This window comes from Eulemur rufifrons, chromosome 1, assembly GCF_041146395.1.
Source record: "Eulemur rufifrons isolate Redbay chromosome 1, OSU_ERuf_1, whole genome shotgun sequence".
Taxonomy (NCBI): Eukaryota; Metazoa; Chordata; class Mammalia; order Primates; family Lemuridae; genus Eulemur; species Eulemur rufifrons.
The window spans coordinates 102,180,142-102,193,160 of NC_090983.1; positions in this window are offsets into that span (position 1 = coordinate 102,180,142).

The following is a 13,019-nucleotide window of genomic DNA, read 5'->3' on the forward strand; positions in this document are numbered from 1 at the left end:
CAATAGATGTGGAAAAAGCAGAAAAAATCCAATATCCAATCCTAATTAAAAACTTTCAGCAAACTAGAGACAGAAAGAAATTTCCTCAAACTGATGAAACTGATAGAAGACACGTAGGTAACATTGTGGCTAATGCCAAAGGTGGAATGCTTCCCCCTAAGAGCAGGAACATGCTGGGACGTTTGCTCTCACCAGTTCCAGGCAACATTGTGCTAGAGCTTCTAGCCAGTGCAGTAGGTAAGAAAAAGAAATAAAAGACATCTATATTGGAAAGAAAGAAGTAAAACTATATTCATCTGCAGATAATATGTGACATGATTGTCTATATAAAAAAACCATGGAATCCACAAAAAAACTACCATAACTAATAAGTGAGTTTAGCAAAGTTTCAGGGTTCAATATCAATAAGAAAAATGAATTGTACTTCTATGCAACATCAATGAAAAACCATAAATTAAAATTTCAAATGAATCTTCTACTCATCCCCTAGTGCGCGTTCCTCAGAGGCAGGCAGGCGGCCTCAGCTGGGATTGCAGCAGCCAGCTTCCTAGCTGGCTTCTGGGGCAGCCAGTCTCCAGGGGACAAGAAGCTCCTGATAACACGGGGGTGGAGGGGTACAGGCCATCCTGTATGTGACATGGACATCTCTCAGAAAAGATACAATTTAATTTCTTGAGAAAATGTGTTTCCAGCCTGCTGTTTCATGAGGTAATTTGTTAAACTCTACTATTTTTACCTAACGCTGCGTACACTTTACCTCTGAAACATTTTCCTTGAACTTGAACATAAAAGCTGTGAGGTCACACCATGCCTTCCACATTTCCTTTTTGGTTTTTAGTGAAACTCCATGGAGCAGGGGTGCCCGTGCCTCGGTGGTCCCTTCCCCAAGTGTGCAACAGGGTGGCATTAGGGCAACGATGTGTGGTCCTGCTCAATGGTCAGTTCCCTGGTTATCATGTGACCTGAGATGTATTTGGATCTTCAGCTCAGTCTAGGTAACCCAGGGTCCTACTGGACCCTCCTCCTCTCTGAGGTGGATTTTGCTAACTGGAAGTTTCAGAAAGTGTGCGTGTGCTGGGCTCTTATCTGGCCCCTCCAGAGGGATCCCTGGCCCTAAACAGCTGTGTTAGCTTGATCCCACGTCACACACAGACCCAAGGCTCTGGCCCTTAACTTATATTTTAGCACCAAAAACTTAAAACATACATGGAGTTCTGTGTGCATAATAGTTTCACTGAATTTCAGCAGACCTGGCACAAGGCTACCGCCCTGCCCTGCACAGTTCTCTTCCATTCTCTCAGTTTATGTTCTTTTTTGTTGTTTTCTTTAGTGTTGGCGCCATGTGGCTCTCTCTCTGCTCCAGCGCTTCCCAATAGCATAATTCCCCACTCTGTTCAGTGCTGCAGGAAGTATAGTCAAGCCCCAAACGCTTCTCCTGTTGAACCGCCCAGCCAGAGTGGTCTGCTTTTCTCAGCCTCCTGTGTTTATTTGCTGCTACCTCTTCCTAAAAACACAAGACAGAGGAGTGGCCTGGGACCGCCAGCTCACCGTGGGGCTCAGGGGAGGTGTGCTCCACAGCTGAGCATCTTGGCCCACGCCCCCCCTCCCCTTCATGTGTGGCCTCAGCCCGCCAAGCGACTGTCACCCTCCTGGTTGTCACCTCAGGCCTTGGCTCTGGTCAGCAGGGCCACACAGGTCAGGCTTGCTGACCTTGTTCCTGCCACACCGCTCTGGAGACAGGCAGCATTGTCTTCTGATGCAAAACCAAGGGGCACAGAGAACTGGGCACCCCGAGCTACTGGGGAATGGCTTTTGGTCAATAAATGGATATACAATCCCAGAGAGGGGAGGGGACTGTCTCACGTGCTCAGAGTGTGCTGCCTGCGGGCAGTTTCCCTCCAGCTGTTCCTGATCCGTGCTGATTTCGCTTTGTACTCTCCTGCCGGGGGCCTCTTATCGCCCTGGATTCCATTCCCGTTGGATCTCAAATCCTTTTCTTGGTTCACTTCAGACGGCCTCCCCTCCCCATTGTCCTGGTCGCCCTGGGAAGCCCTTCTCCCTCTTTCTCACAAGGAGCAACTCTGCCAGGTGTAGCTGCCTTCCCCAAGGTTTTACGTTGCAGATTCTACCACGTGGCATCTCAGCAAGGATAGAGCGCAAAGGCAATACTGAAGTATCCCACGGTCACAGTCAGCTTTGCAGAGCTCCGCAGCACCGCCTGGGAAAGGGCGTTTGAAAAGCTACCGAGCAGACAGAGGTGATTCTGACGGATCACCCTCTGCTCCCCACCCCCGACTGCAATACAGATATGACGTGGGGGCTTCCGGCTGCCACACGGGAGCCATATGTTCCTAAGCATCACTGGAAGCCTTCGGTGTATTTTGTGATTTTTTTTTTAAAAACAAGATAATATTTTAAGTGTTCTTGTTCATTTTCTCTCTTTTTCAAAAAATGCCACAGCTTTCAGTGGTTAAGTAGGACCAGTGTGAACAGGTAGATTTTGAATATCTGCAGTCATATCCCTATTCTCTTTTCAACGTCATTGTTCCGCAAAAGGGTTGTCTGTGCAAAGCGACCCCCAAGCACAGAGAAGCTGAGAAACTGAAGAACGAGGCAGACAGACCCTGTGTGTCGGTAGACGGTGGTTTATTTGGGGAACTGTGGACAGAAGCCTAGTCCTGGGCAGCAGCAAGACAGGTAGACCTCTGCACTGTAACCCGCACACGAAGGGCCTTACATCTTGGGGCAAAGTGCACGTGGTCTGGCAGGAATGCATGGGTGACCGAGAGAACTGGAGAGGTGGCACAGCCTATGACTTGTGCAACAAAATCGGTGGTTCTTTTGGAGGGAAGGTAAACCTTATAGTAAGTAAGTGGTTCTACATAGAGAGTAATAAACCAAGTAGGCATCTTGGAGACATTCCAGGAATTGGGGTTAGCCGAAGTCATTACGGTGATCAGCATCCAAGATGGAGTCTCTTCTGTCCCCACAGTCTTGCTCTGAGCCCCTCTGTAAACACAGAAGTGCCCACTACCGCATCACCTCATCTTCTTGGACTTGACTCAGTGTCAATACTAGATTTTCATATTTTTTGGTAAATTCGTTGACTGCCTGATACCTCTCCACACGATGAAAACACCCTGGATTAAGCTACAATTTATAAGTCAACTATTATTGCATATATTTTCCTCTAGAAAAAAAAAACTTGCAAAAAATAGTCCCATTCTAAAAAAAAGATATACAAATATTTTTAATCACCTGTATTGAGTAACAATTTACATATTATAGAATGCATCCATTTAAGTGTAGTTAAATGCATATCCACAAATCTATTCACCTGTGGAAACTCTAAACCAATGGAAATAGAGAACTTTCCCATCACTCACAAAGTTCACTTACTCACCTTTGATCAGTTCCTCCCACTCCAGGCAACCACTGATAGGATCTCAACACCGTAGTTAGTTTTGCCTGTTGCAGCACTTCTCGTAAGCGGTATTTTGCAGTCTATTCTCCCTCTCTGACTGCCTTTTTTCATTTGCCACTCTTGAGTTAATATCTAGGAGGAAAATTACTGAGTATATTCATCTTTATAAGGAATTGGTAAACTGTTTTCCAAGGTACTTACATATTTTACATTTCTACTAGCAGCATGTGACAGTCCCTCTGCTGACATGTAGCATTAAAACTTAGGAATTAATTTTAGCTATTTTTATGGACGTGTTATTACATCTCATTCCAGTTTCATTTTGCATTTCCTGGCAACTCATGATGCTGAACATCTCTTTATGTGCTTATTTCCTATCTTACTTCTTTGCTGAAGTTGTTTTTTCAAATATTTTTCCCATTTTTTTTATTTTTTGTTTTCTTATCATTGCACTCTAAGAATTCTCAATATATTCTGCATGCAAGTTCTTTGTAAGACATATGTATTGATGATATTTCCTCTCATTCTGTGGCTTGCCTCTTCAAAGATATCTTTTAAGACCAGATGCTTTTAATTTTGGTGAAGTCCAACTTATCAAAACTTTTTTAAAAGCTAACATTGATACTATTAACTAATTTGTATATTCAATCATTTACTTCAATCATGTATTGTATTTTTTTACTTTGAGTGATAATGCAGTACTACATTATTTCTTTTGTTGCCTATGTCGTTGCAACTTTGGTCTTTGGGAACTTTCAGGTTGGCACCCACGCCACCTGCCTCCCTTTAAAAGCGCCTCCTTAGTTTTCAGCACAAGAGGCTCCAGGCTCATTTTGTATTTTCTCAGTCCCAACCCTAGAATCATCTATTTCTCTAAGAAGCCCTAATTCCTTTTATTGGAGTATGGTATTTATAAGTTAAGATCTGGGTTCTTAGTGTGCTCATTGCTACTGGGAGTCACTACTTTGAGGTCCTCTCAGTGGACAGAGGTCAGCAGACAGAGCAAGGACATATGTATGTATACTAATATGTCTATACCTATATGTATGTGCAAGTATATATATTTCCATATCTAGTTTTGTGTATACAAATGTTAAAATAAATGAGTTAATAGTGATATCCATGACTATAGTCAAGTGCCGTAGGGTACATTCTAGCCTTTCCTTCCCTGCTGACTTGTAACTTCTTTTTCTGACATATAAAAATCTAGCTTTTGTTATACACAATTTATTAACTTCTTTTTCAATCCTAGTATGCATGTAATGTAGTGTCAGAATTGCTAACCTGTACTGCTACAGGAAACCTATTTATCAACTAGAGTGCACCATTTATATAAGTTCTTTTTGCCTTGGATCTTAGAGTAGCCAGTCAAACACTATTTTCCAAAGTTATTTAGGTCAGCTCCTTTTTTTCCCAAACCCCTTGTATGAGATTATCACACATTTCTTTCTTTTCTTTTTTTTTTTTTTTTTTGCCAGAGTCTCACTCTGTTGCCCGGACTAGAGTGCTGTGGCGTCAGCCTAGCTCACAGCAACCTCAAACTCCTGGGCTCAAGTGATCCTTCTGCCTCAGCCTCCAGAGTAGGTGGGACTACAGGCATGTACCACCATGCCCGGCTAATTTTTTCTATATATTTTTAGTTGTCCAGCTAGTTTCTTTCTATTTTTAGTAGAGACGGGGTCTCGCTCTTGCTCAGGCTGGTCTGGAACTCCCGAGCTCAAACGATCCACCTGCCTTGGCCTCCCAGAGTGCTAGGATTACAGGCATGAGCCACCACGCCCAGCAATCACACATTTCTAATACAGTTAGATTCATTTGTCCCACTCTGAATTCTACATGGGAATCCCCTAACACCTTGGTTGATATTTTTTCCAATTTGCATACAGAAAAAAATCACTCTTTGTAGCGTACAATTTTGTACTTTTTCTGCCATCAAGGTTTTTTTAATTTAAATTTTCATTTTGAGATAATTGTAGATTCATACGCAGTTGTAAGAAATAATGCTTGTGTACCCGTCCCCCAGTTTCCCCAATGGTGACATCTCGCAAAACTGTAGCACGTGACAAGGATGAGAACATGCCCCTCCCCGCGGATCTCCGTGCAGTCACGCCCACTTCCCCCCTACTCCTGCTCCCTCAGCAGGGCAACCACTAACCTATTCCCATTTACATAATTTTGTTACTCGGAAATGTAAGAGGAGTTGTGAAGTGTGCAGTATTTCAGGATTAACTTTTTTTATCTAGAATAATTTCCTGGAGTTTCATTCAAGTTACATATATCGACATTTTGTTCCTTTTTATTTCTGAGTAGTGTTCCATTGTATAGACATAGCACTGATTATTTAACCATTTACCTCTCTGAAAAACTTCTGGGTTCATCCCAGTTTTTGGCTATTAAGAAGAAAGCTGCTATAAACATTCATGTATAGGCTTTTGTGTTAATATAAGTTTTAATTTATCTGGGATAAATATTCAAGAGGATAATTGCTGGTTTACCAGTTGTTAACATATTTAGTTGTTCAAAAAACTGCCTGGCCATTTTCTAGAGTGGCTGCACAATTTTATATTAGCATCAGCAATGTATGAGTGATCCAGTTTCTCTGCATCCTTTTCAGTATTTGCTGTTGCCATTATTTTTTATGTTAGTTAATATGAGAGGTGCCATATTAGTGCTAGCTCACTGTGGTTTTAATTTGCATTTCCCAGATCAGCTACTGATGTTGAAAATAATTCAATGTTTTATTTGCCATCTGTACATTCTCTTTGATGAAATGTCTGTTCATTCCTTTTGCCCATTTTCAAATTTAATTGTTTGTTATTTTACTGTTGACTTTTAAGAGTTCTTTATACAGTCATACTAGTCCTTTGTCAGTTATGTGATCTCACAGCCCATAGCTTGTATTTTCATTGTTTTAATTGAGTCTTTTGCAGGGCAAAAGTTTTTAATTCTCATAGGGTCCTCTTTTTTTCCCTTTTATGGATAATGCTTTTGGTGTCAGTTTTAAGAACTCTTTGACTAGCCCGAGATCTTGAAGATTTTCTCCTACTTTTTCCTTAATATTTTATAGTTTTATGTTTTAAATGTATGATCTAATTTGAGTTAATTTTTGTATAGGTGTGAGACTTAGGTTGAGGTTTTGTCTTTTGTTGTGATGTTGGGGTTTTTTGCCTATAGATATTCAATTGCTCTAGCACCATTTGTTGATCGTCTATCTTTCACTGAGTTACTTTGCATATCTTTTTCTTAAAAAACTGTTGGACATATTTGTGTAGGTATATATTTGGATTCTCTATTCTGTTTCATTAATCTATGTATGCATACTCCTTCAGTACCACACAGATTTGATTACTGAATCTATATAATAAGTGCTGAAATTGGGTAGACTGATTACTCCCACTTTATTCTTCTTTTTTGCAATTGCTTTTAGCTATTCTAGTTCTTTTTCCTATTCATATACATTTTAGAATAATCTCAACTATATCTAAAAATAAATTCTTATGTGATTTTGATAAGAATTGTATTGGAAGAATCACTATCTTTACTGCATTGAGTCCTCCAATCCATGAACATGGTATTTCTCTACATTTATTCAGATCTTTGGTTTCTTTCATCAGTGTTTTGTAGTTTTTAGTGTATAGATCTTGTGCATGTCTTATTAGATGTACATCCAACTATTTTGTTATTTATTTCATGTTTGTTAGATAGGCTGATTCACAGTTTTAAATGGTGCTGTATTTTTAAATTTCATTATCATGTGTTAATTGCTAATATACAGATATACAATTGATTTTTGTATGTTAACCTTGTATCCTGAAACTTGGCTGAAATCACTTAGTTCCAGGAGGTGGTTTTTTCCCTGGTATATCTTAATGATTTTCTATGTAGACAATTATGCCATCTGCAAATAGGGAAAAGTTTATTTTTCATTGGGGATGGGTTGATAAAGACATAATTATGTATTCACCTTCAGAATACCATACAGAACAGTTCCATCACCCTAAAAATTTCCTTGTGTCACCCCTTTGAAGTCAATATCTTTTCCCTTTTCTAATCCTTGGCAACTACTGCTCTATTTTCCATTCTTATTGGTTTGCCTTTTACAGTATATCATATAAATATAACCATGCAATATGTAGCTTTGTGGTATAGCTTTTTCACTTAGAAAATGCATTTATTATTCATACACGTTCTTTCATGAGCCAATAGTTTGTCCCTTTTAATTGTTCAGTGTTAGTCTATTTCATGGAGGTATCACAGTTGATGTACTCACCTTTTGCGGGCTATTTTGATGGTTTCCAGGTATTAAAAATTATGAAGAAAGTTGTTCTAAAGATTTCTGTACTTTTGTGTGTGTGTAAACATGCGTTTTCAATTCACTTGGGTGAATGTCAAGGAGGGTATATGTGGGTTGTGCGCTGTTGTAGTTTAACTGCATAGGAATCTGCCGGACACTTTCCTGCCATCACTCTCCCGTCTCCTGTGATGACCAGCAGTTAATGGGTGCTCCGGTCACTCTGCAGCCTTACCAGTACTTGTGGTTTGTCAGATTTTTTTATTTGTTATAACAATAATCTTGTAATTGTATCTCATCATGATTTTAATTTTTTTAGAAGTTTTCTTAGTGAACTACATTTTATTACTATTTTTCTCTTTTGTTGGTATGCTTTTTGGGTTCTATCTTTTCTTACCTGATCCAAGGTTCTGAAGATTTTCTCTGACATTTTCTCCTGAAAGTTTCATATCTTTAGCTTTCTATTTATACTTAAGCCCTTTAAAAAATAAATATTGTTTATCTTATGAGTTAAGTGTATGAGTGTATTTTTTTCTTTTATATGGCTGTCCCATATTCTAGGCATCATTTTCTGAAAAAGCTATTCTATCTCCATTGAAATACCTTAAAACTGCTACTAAAAATCAGTTATGCTCCACTGAGCTATGTCTATTCTTACACAAAAGTCACGCTGTTTTAGTTATGTAGCTTTATGCTGCTAATTCACATGTAGGTTGAGATGGATTCACTTCCACTACAGCTTTCAGCTCATCGTTATACACCTTGGTCTCAGGTTGCCCACGTGGCTCATTTTCAAGATTAAAATCACCACAACAGAATTTGTCAAACCATCAACTTATTGTTTGTTCATTAGCCACATCCTTCCCAAACACTTTGCTGATATTTCAAGCTGTCTACACTGCATTTGGTTCCACGATAGAACTCATATTCCAAAATAACATGAATTTTTGACTTATCCATGATTTCGCAAAAATTGCTCTAAAAAAAAATCTGAAAGATAATCACAAGCCAAACCATGAAGTTGAAAGACCGGGGATCTACCTTCACAACAAAAATAAAACAAGAAGTGTCAAAGTAAAATGTCAGAGATATCAATGGTGACACTTAGTACTTAAGGAAATCAGACATTTTATACTTAATAACCTAATAACAAGACTTGACATCAGGTAGTGTAGTCCTCCAACTTTGTTGTTCTTTTTAAACAGTTTTGAATATGCTAAGTGTAAGGTTTTTTTGGATTGGCTGGCGCCAGAGAAAGAAAGACGAGCAGAGTTGAAAGGGATAAGTAAAGAGGCTTTATTGGGGCACTCCTGGGTGAGGGTAATGGGTCCCAAGAGAGAGGCCCTGGCAAGGTTCTCGGGTCCCGGGGGTGAGAGAGAGAGAGAGAGAGAGACACCCCCGAGAAGAGTGGGCTTATATATGTTTTTAGGGATGGGGGTAGGGGTTTCTTTGGCAGGAAGATTTATGGTGGGGAGAACAAGGAATTGTCCCTTGCAGTTTTAGGGCGGGTATTGAGAAACAGGAGGGGCCGGTGGTATGTGTGGACTCCAGGAACCAAGACTCTTATCAGGGTACCCATCCAGGTGTGGTCGCCCTTTAACTTAGCTGGGCCCTGAAGGCATTGTCCTTGGCAGGTCTCGTGGGCTTCTTCTTTTTCCATTAGGGAGGGGAGGGGTGCCTGCCACCAGCCTTACACTAAGATCTTTGAATTTCCATATAAATTTTGGAAAAAGCATGTCAGTTATACAGAAAGGCTGCTGGAATTTTGACTGGGGTTGCAATGTTGAATGCATGTGGTGATTACAGACATTCTTGCAGGTGTTGCCAATTTTAGGAGAAAATCATTGTCTTTCATTTTTATTAAGTATTCTGTTAGCTAAAGGGTTTTTGAAGAGGGTCTTCATCAAGTAAAAAATGTCCTTTCTGTTTTAGCATTCTGACAGTTTTTTATCATGAGTTGGTGCCAAATTTTTTAGATTGCCTTTTTTTTTGCATCTGTTGAGGTATGAATTTTTTTCTGTTAATATGGTAAATTACAATGATTAATTTTCAAATGTTAAACCAACTTTGCATCCACTGTGTAAACTCAAGTTGGTCATGATGTATCAAGAATTTTATTTGTTAATTGTTTAAAAAATGTTGTGTGTATGTTCATTAAATGTATTGGTAATTATTCTTGTCTTCAACTGTTTTTTATCTTGGGTATCAGGATAATAATGTCCTCCAAAAGTGAGTTAGTATTTCCTCCTCTATTTTCTAAAAACATATTATATAGAATTGATATTATTTATTCCTTAAATATTTGGTATAACTCATCATGAAGTCATCTGAGCCTGGAGTTATCTGTGTCGGAATTTTTTAATCACAAATTTTTATTTAAAATGTGTTTAATCAGAATTTCTTTTCCATATTTTTGTAAGTAATATTTTCAAGGGATTTGACCATTTCATCTATATTGTCAAACTTCTTGACATAAAGTCATTAATAATACTTCATTATTCCTTTAATACCAGCTAAGGATATGGTGATGCCCTTTTTAGTTCCCAATATTGATAATTTTTTTCTTTTATTTTTCCTTGATCATTCTATCTAGATGTTTATCAATTTTATTGATATTTTAAAAGAAATACCTGTTATCAATATTGTTTATCTGTTTTCTACTAATAGATTTCTGCTTTTTAAAATTATTTGCTTTTGCCTGTTTATTTTGTGCTTAATTTGCTAATTTGTCTAACTTACTAGAGTAGAAGCTTAGGTCATTGCTTTCATACCTTTCTTTATTTCTAATATAGCATTTAAAGTTATACATTTTTCACAAATATTATAAATTCCAGGATATAATCTATCTTGGCGAATGTTTTATTTGCTCCTGAAAAGAATGTATATTTTGCTACTGTTCAGAGGATATTCTATACATCTCAAGTAGACCAATTTGGTAGATGCTGTTATTTAAGGCTTCTATCTCCTTACCAACTTTTTGTCTATGTATCCTACCAATTCCTGAAAGTGTATGTTAACACGTCCTGTCGTAATTGTAGATTTTTATGTCTCCTTACAGTTACATCATGTGTTTCAAAACTTTGTGATTTGTTGACTACACATCATGAATAACAATATCTTCATGATTAATTGACCATTATATTATAAAATCTTCCTTTTTACCTTTAGTAATATTCCTTGTTTGGAAGTCTACTTTACTTTGTCTGATATTGATATTATGGGTCCTTCACAATTCTTATAATTAATCTCTTTATATTTAAAGTATATTATAGTTGCTCTTGCCCTATTACTGAATCTGATAATCATTTCCAATTTAATTACAATTAATTTAAAAATGTGCATTGAATGTTTTCAGTATTACCTTGGTATGTGTTTTCTAATCTAATTTGTTTTATTATTATTATCATTTTTTGTGATACAAGGTCTCACTCTGTCACCCAGGCTGGAGTGCAGTGGTATGATCATAACTCACTGGAGCCTGAAACTCCTGGGCTTGAGTGATTCTCCTACCTCAGTCTCCAGAGTGGCTAGAACTACAGATGTGTGCCACCACATGTGGTTAATTTTTAAATTTTTTGTAGAGATGGAATCTCGCTATGTTGCCCAGGCTGGTCTTGAGCTCCTGGGCTCAAGCTATCCTTCTGCCTCTGCCTCCCAAAGTGCTGGGACTATAGGCGTGTGTCACTGTGCCCAGCCTCTAATCTACTTTTGACCTCTTCTTGCTCATTTCTTTTTTTCATTCAGATTAACTGAGTGTGTTTTAATAATATTTCTTTATATCTGTATAGATAACTTATTAGCCAGATCAATTAGTTTATTTACTTATTTTAATGTAGTTACCCAAGGTTTTATAATATGCATCTCTAATTTATTAAGTTTTCCTTCAAATAAAATACCAGTTCTGATACATAATTTAAAAAAATTTTTATTCCCTCTTCCAAACTTTGTAAGATGTTCTCAGATATTTTGCTTCTACATATAATATAACTCCCACAAAATGTTGCTATCTTTGCTTTATGCAGTCTGTATTTCTTAAATATACTTGGGACAAAGTTTTGTTCTTTATACTTACATATTTAATACTTATATACACATGCCTTTTTATTTATATATGTATCTAGCATTAATGAAACACCTCATTCTTTGTTAAGATTCTAATTTCTCTCTGCAATTATTTTCTTTCTGTCTGAAAACTTCCTTTAATGTTTCTTGTAGTGTAGGTCTGTTGACTAAAAATTCCATCAGTGCTATGTTTCTTTGAAAAAGTTTTTGATTCATTTTAAGTTTTAATGATATCTTTTTCTATAAATAAAATTCCAGTTAATATTTTTAAAAAATTTTGGTGCTGTAAATATATACTTATCTTGTCCTCTAGCTTGTATTGTTTCTGGAGAGAAGGCTGTGGTCAATCTTATTCTGTCCCCTATATGTAAAGTCTCTTTTTCCTCTGCCTACTTTAAAAATTTCTGTTTACCACTGGGTTTTAGCAATTATATTACAATGTGCTTCTTTGTGGTTTCCTTGGTGTTTTTCCTACTTGGATTTTATTAATCTTCTTGGATTTATGAGTTTATAGTTTATAGCAAATTTGGAAACATTTTGACTTTTATTTATTGGAGAAATTTTTTCTTCCCTTCTTCCTTCTGAACTTCTAATTACACATGTGTTAGACTACTTCAGATTGTCCCAGAGTCACTGAGTCTCTGTTAATTGTTTACTTTTTTTATATCTCTCTCTGCTTCAGTTACATTGTTTCTATTGCAGCATTTTAAAATTTCCTAATCTTTTCTTTTGCAGTGTCTAATGTGATGTTAAGCCCATCTGTTAAATTTTTCACTTCATATATTGTATCGTTTCTCATTTCTGGAAGTTCCATTTGGTTCTTTCTTATATTTTCTTCCCTCATTGTATTCAGGTTTTCTATTAAATCTTTAGGCATATTTATAATGGATGTTTTAAAGTCCTTGTCAGCTAATTTCAACATCTCTGTCATTTCTGGGTCTGTTTCTATTTGCTGATTTTTCTCCTGGTTGTGGATGACATTTTCCTGCTTCTTTGCATGTCTAGTAATATTTTTCCCTGGTTGCTGAGCACTGTGATTGTACACTGTTGTGCATCTGGAGTTTTTTGTCTTTTTAAAAAGTTTGTTGACTTTCATGTTTTTGGCCGAATGTTAATTTACTTGTAGATCAATTTGTTCCTTTTGTGGCATATTTTAAAGTCTTTCATATCATGTATAGAGCAGTTTGTACTATAGGTATAATTTATCATTACTGCAGGGATTACTACTAAGGGCCATCTTGT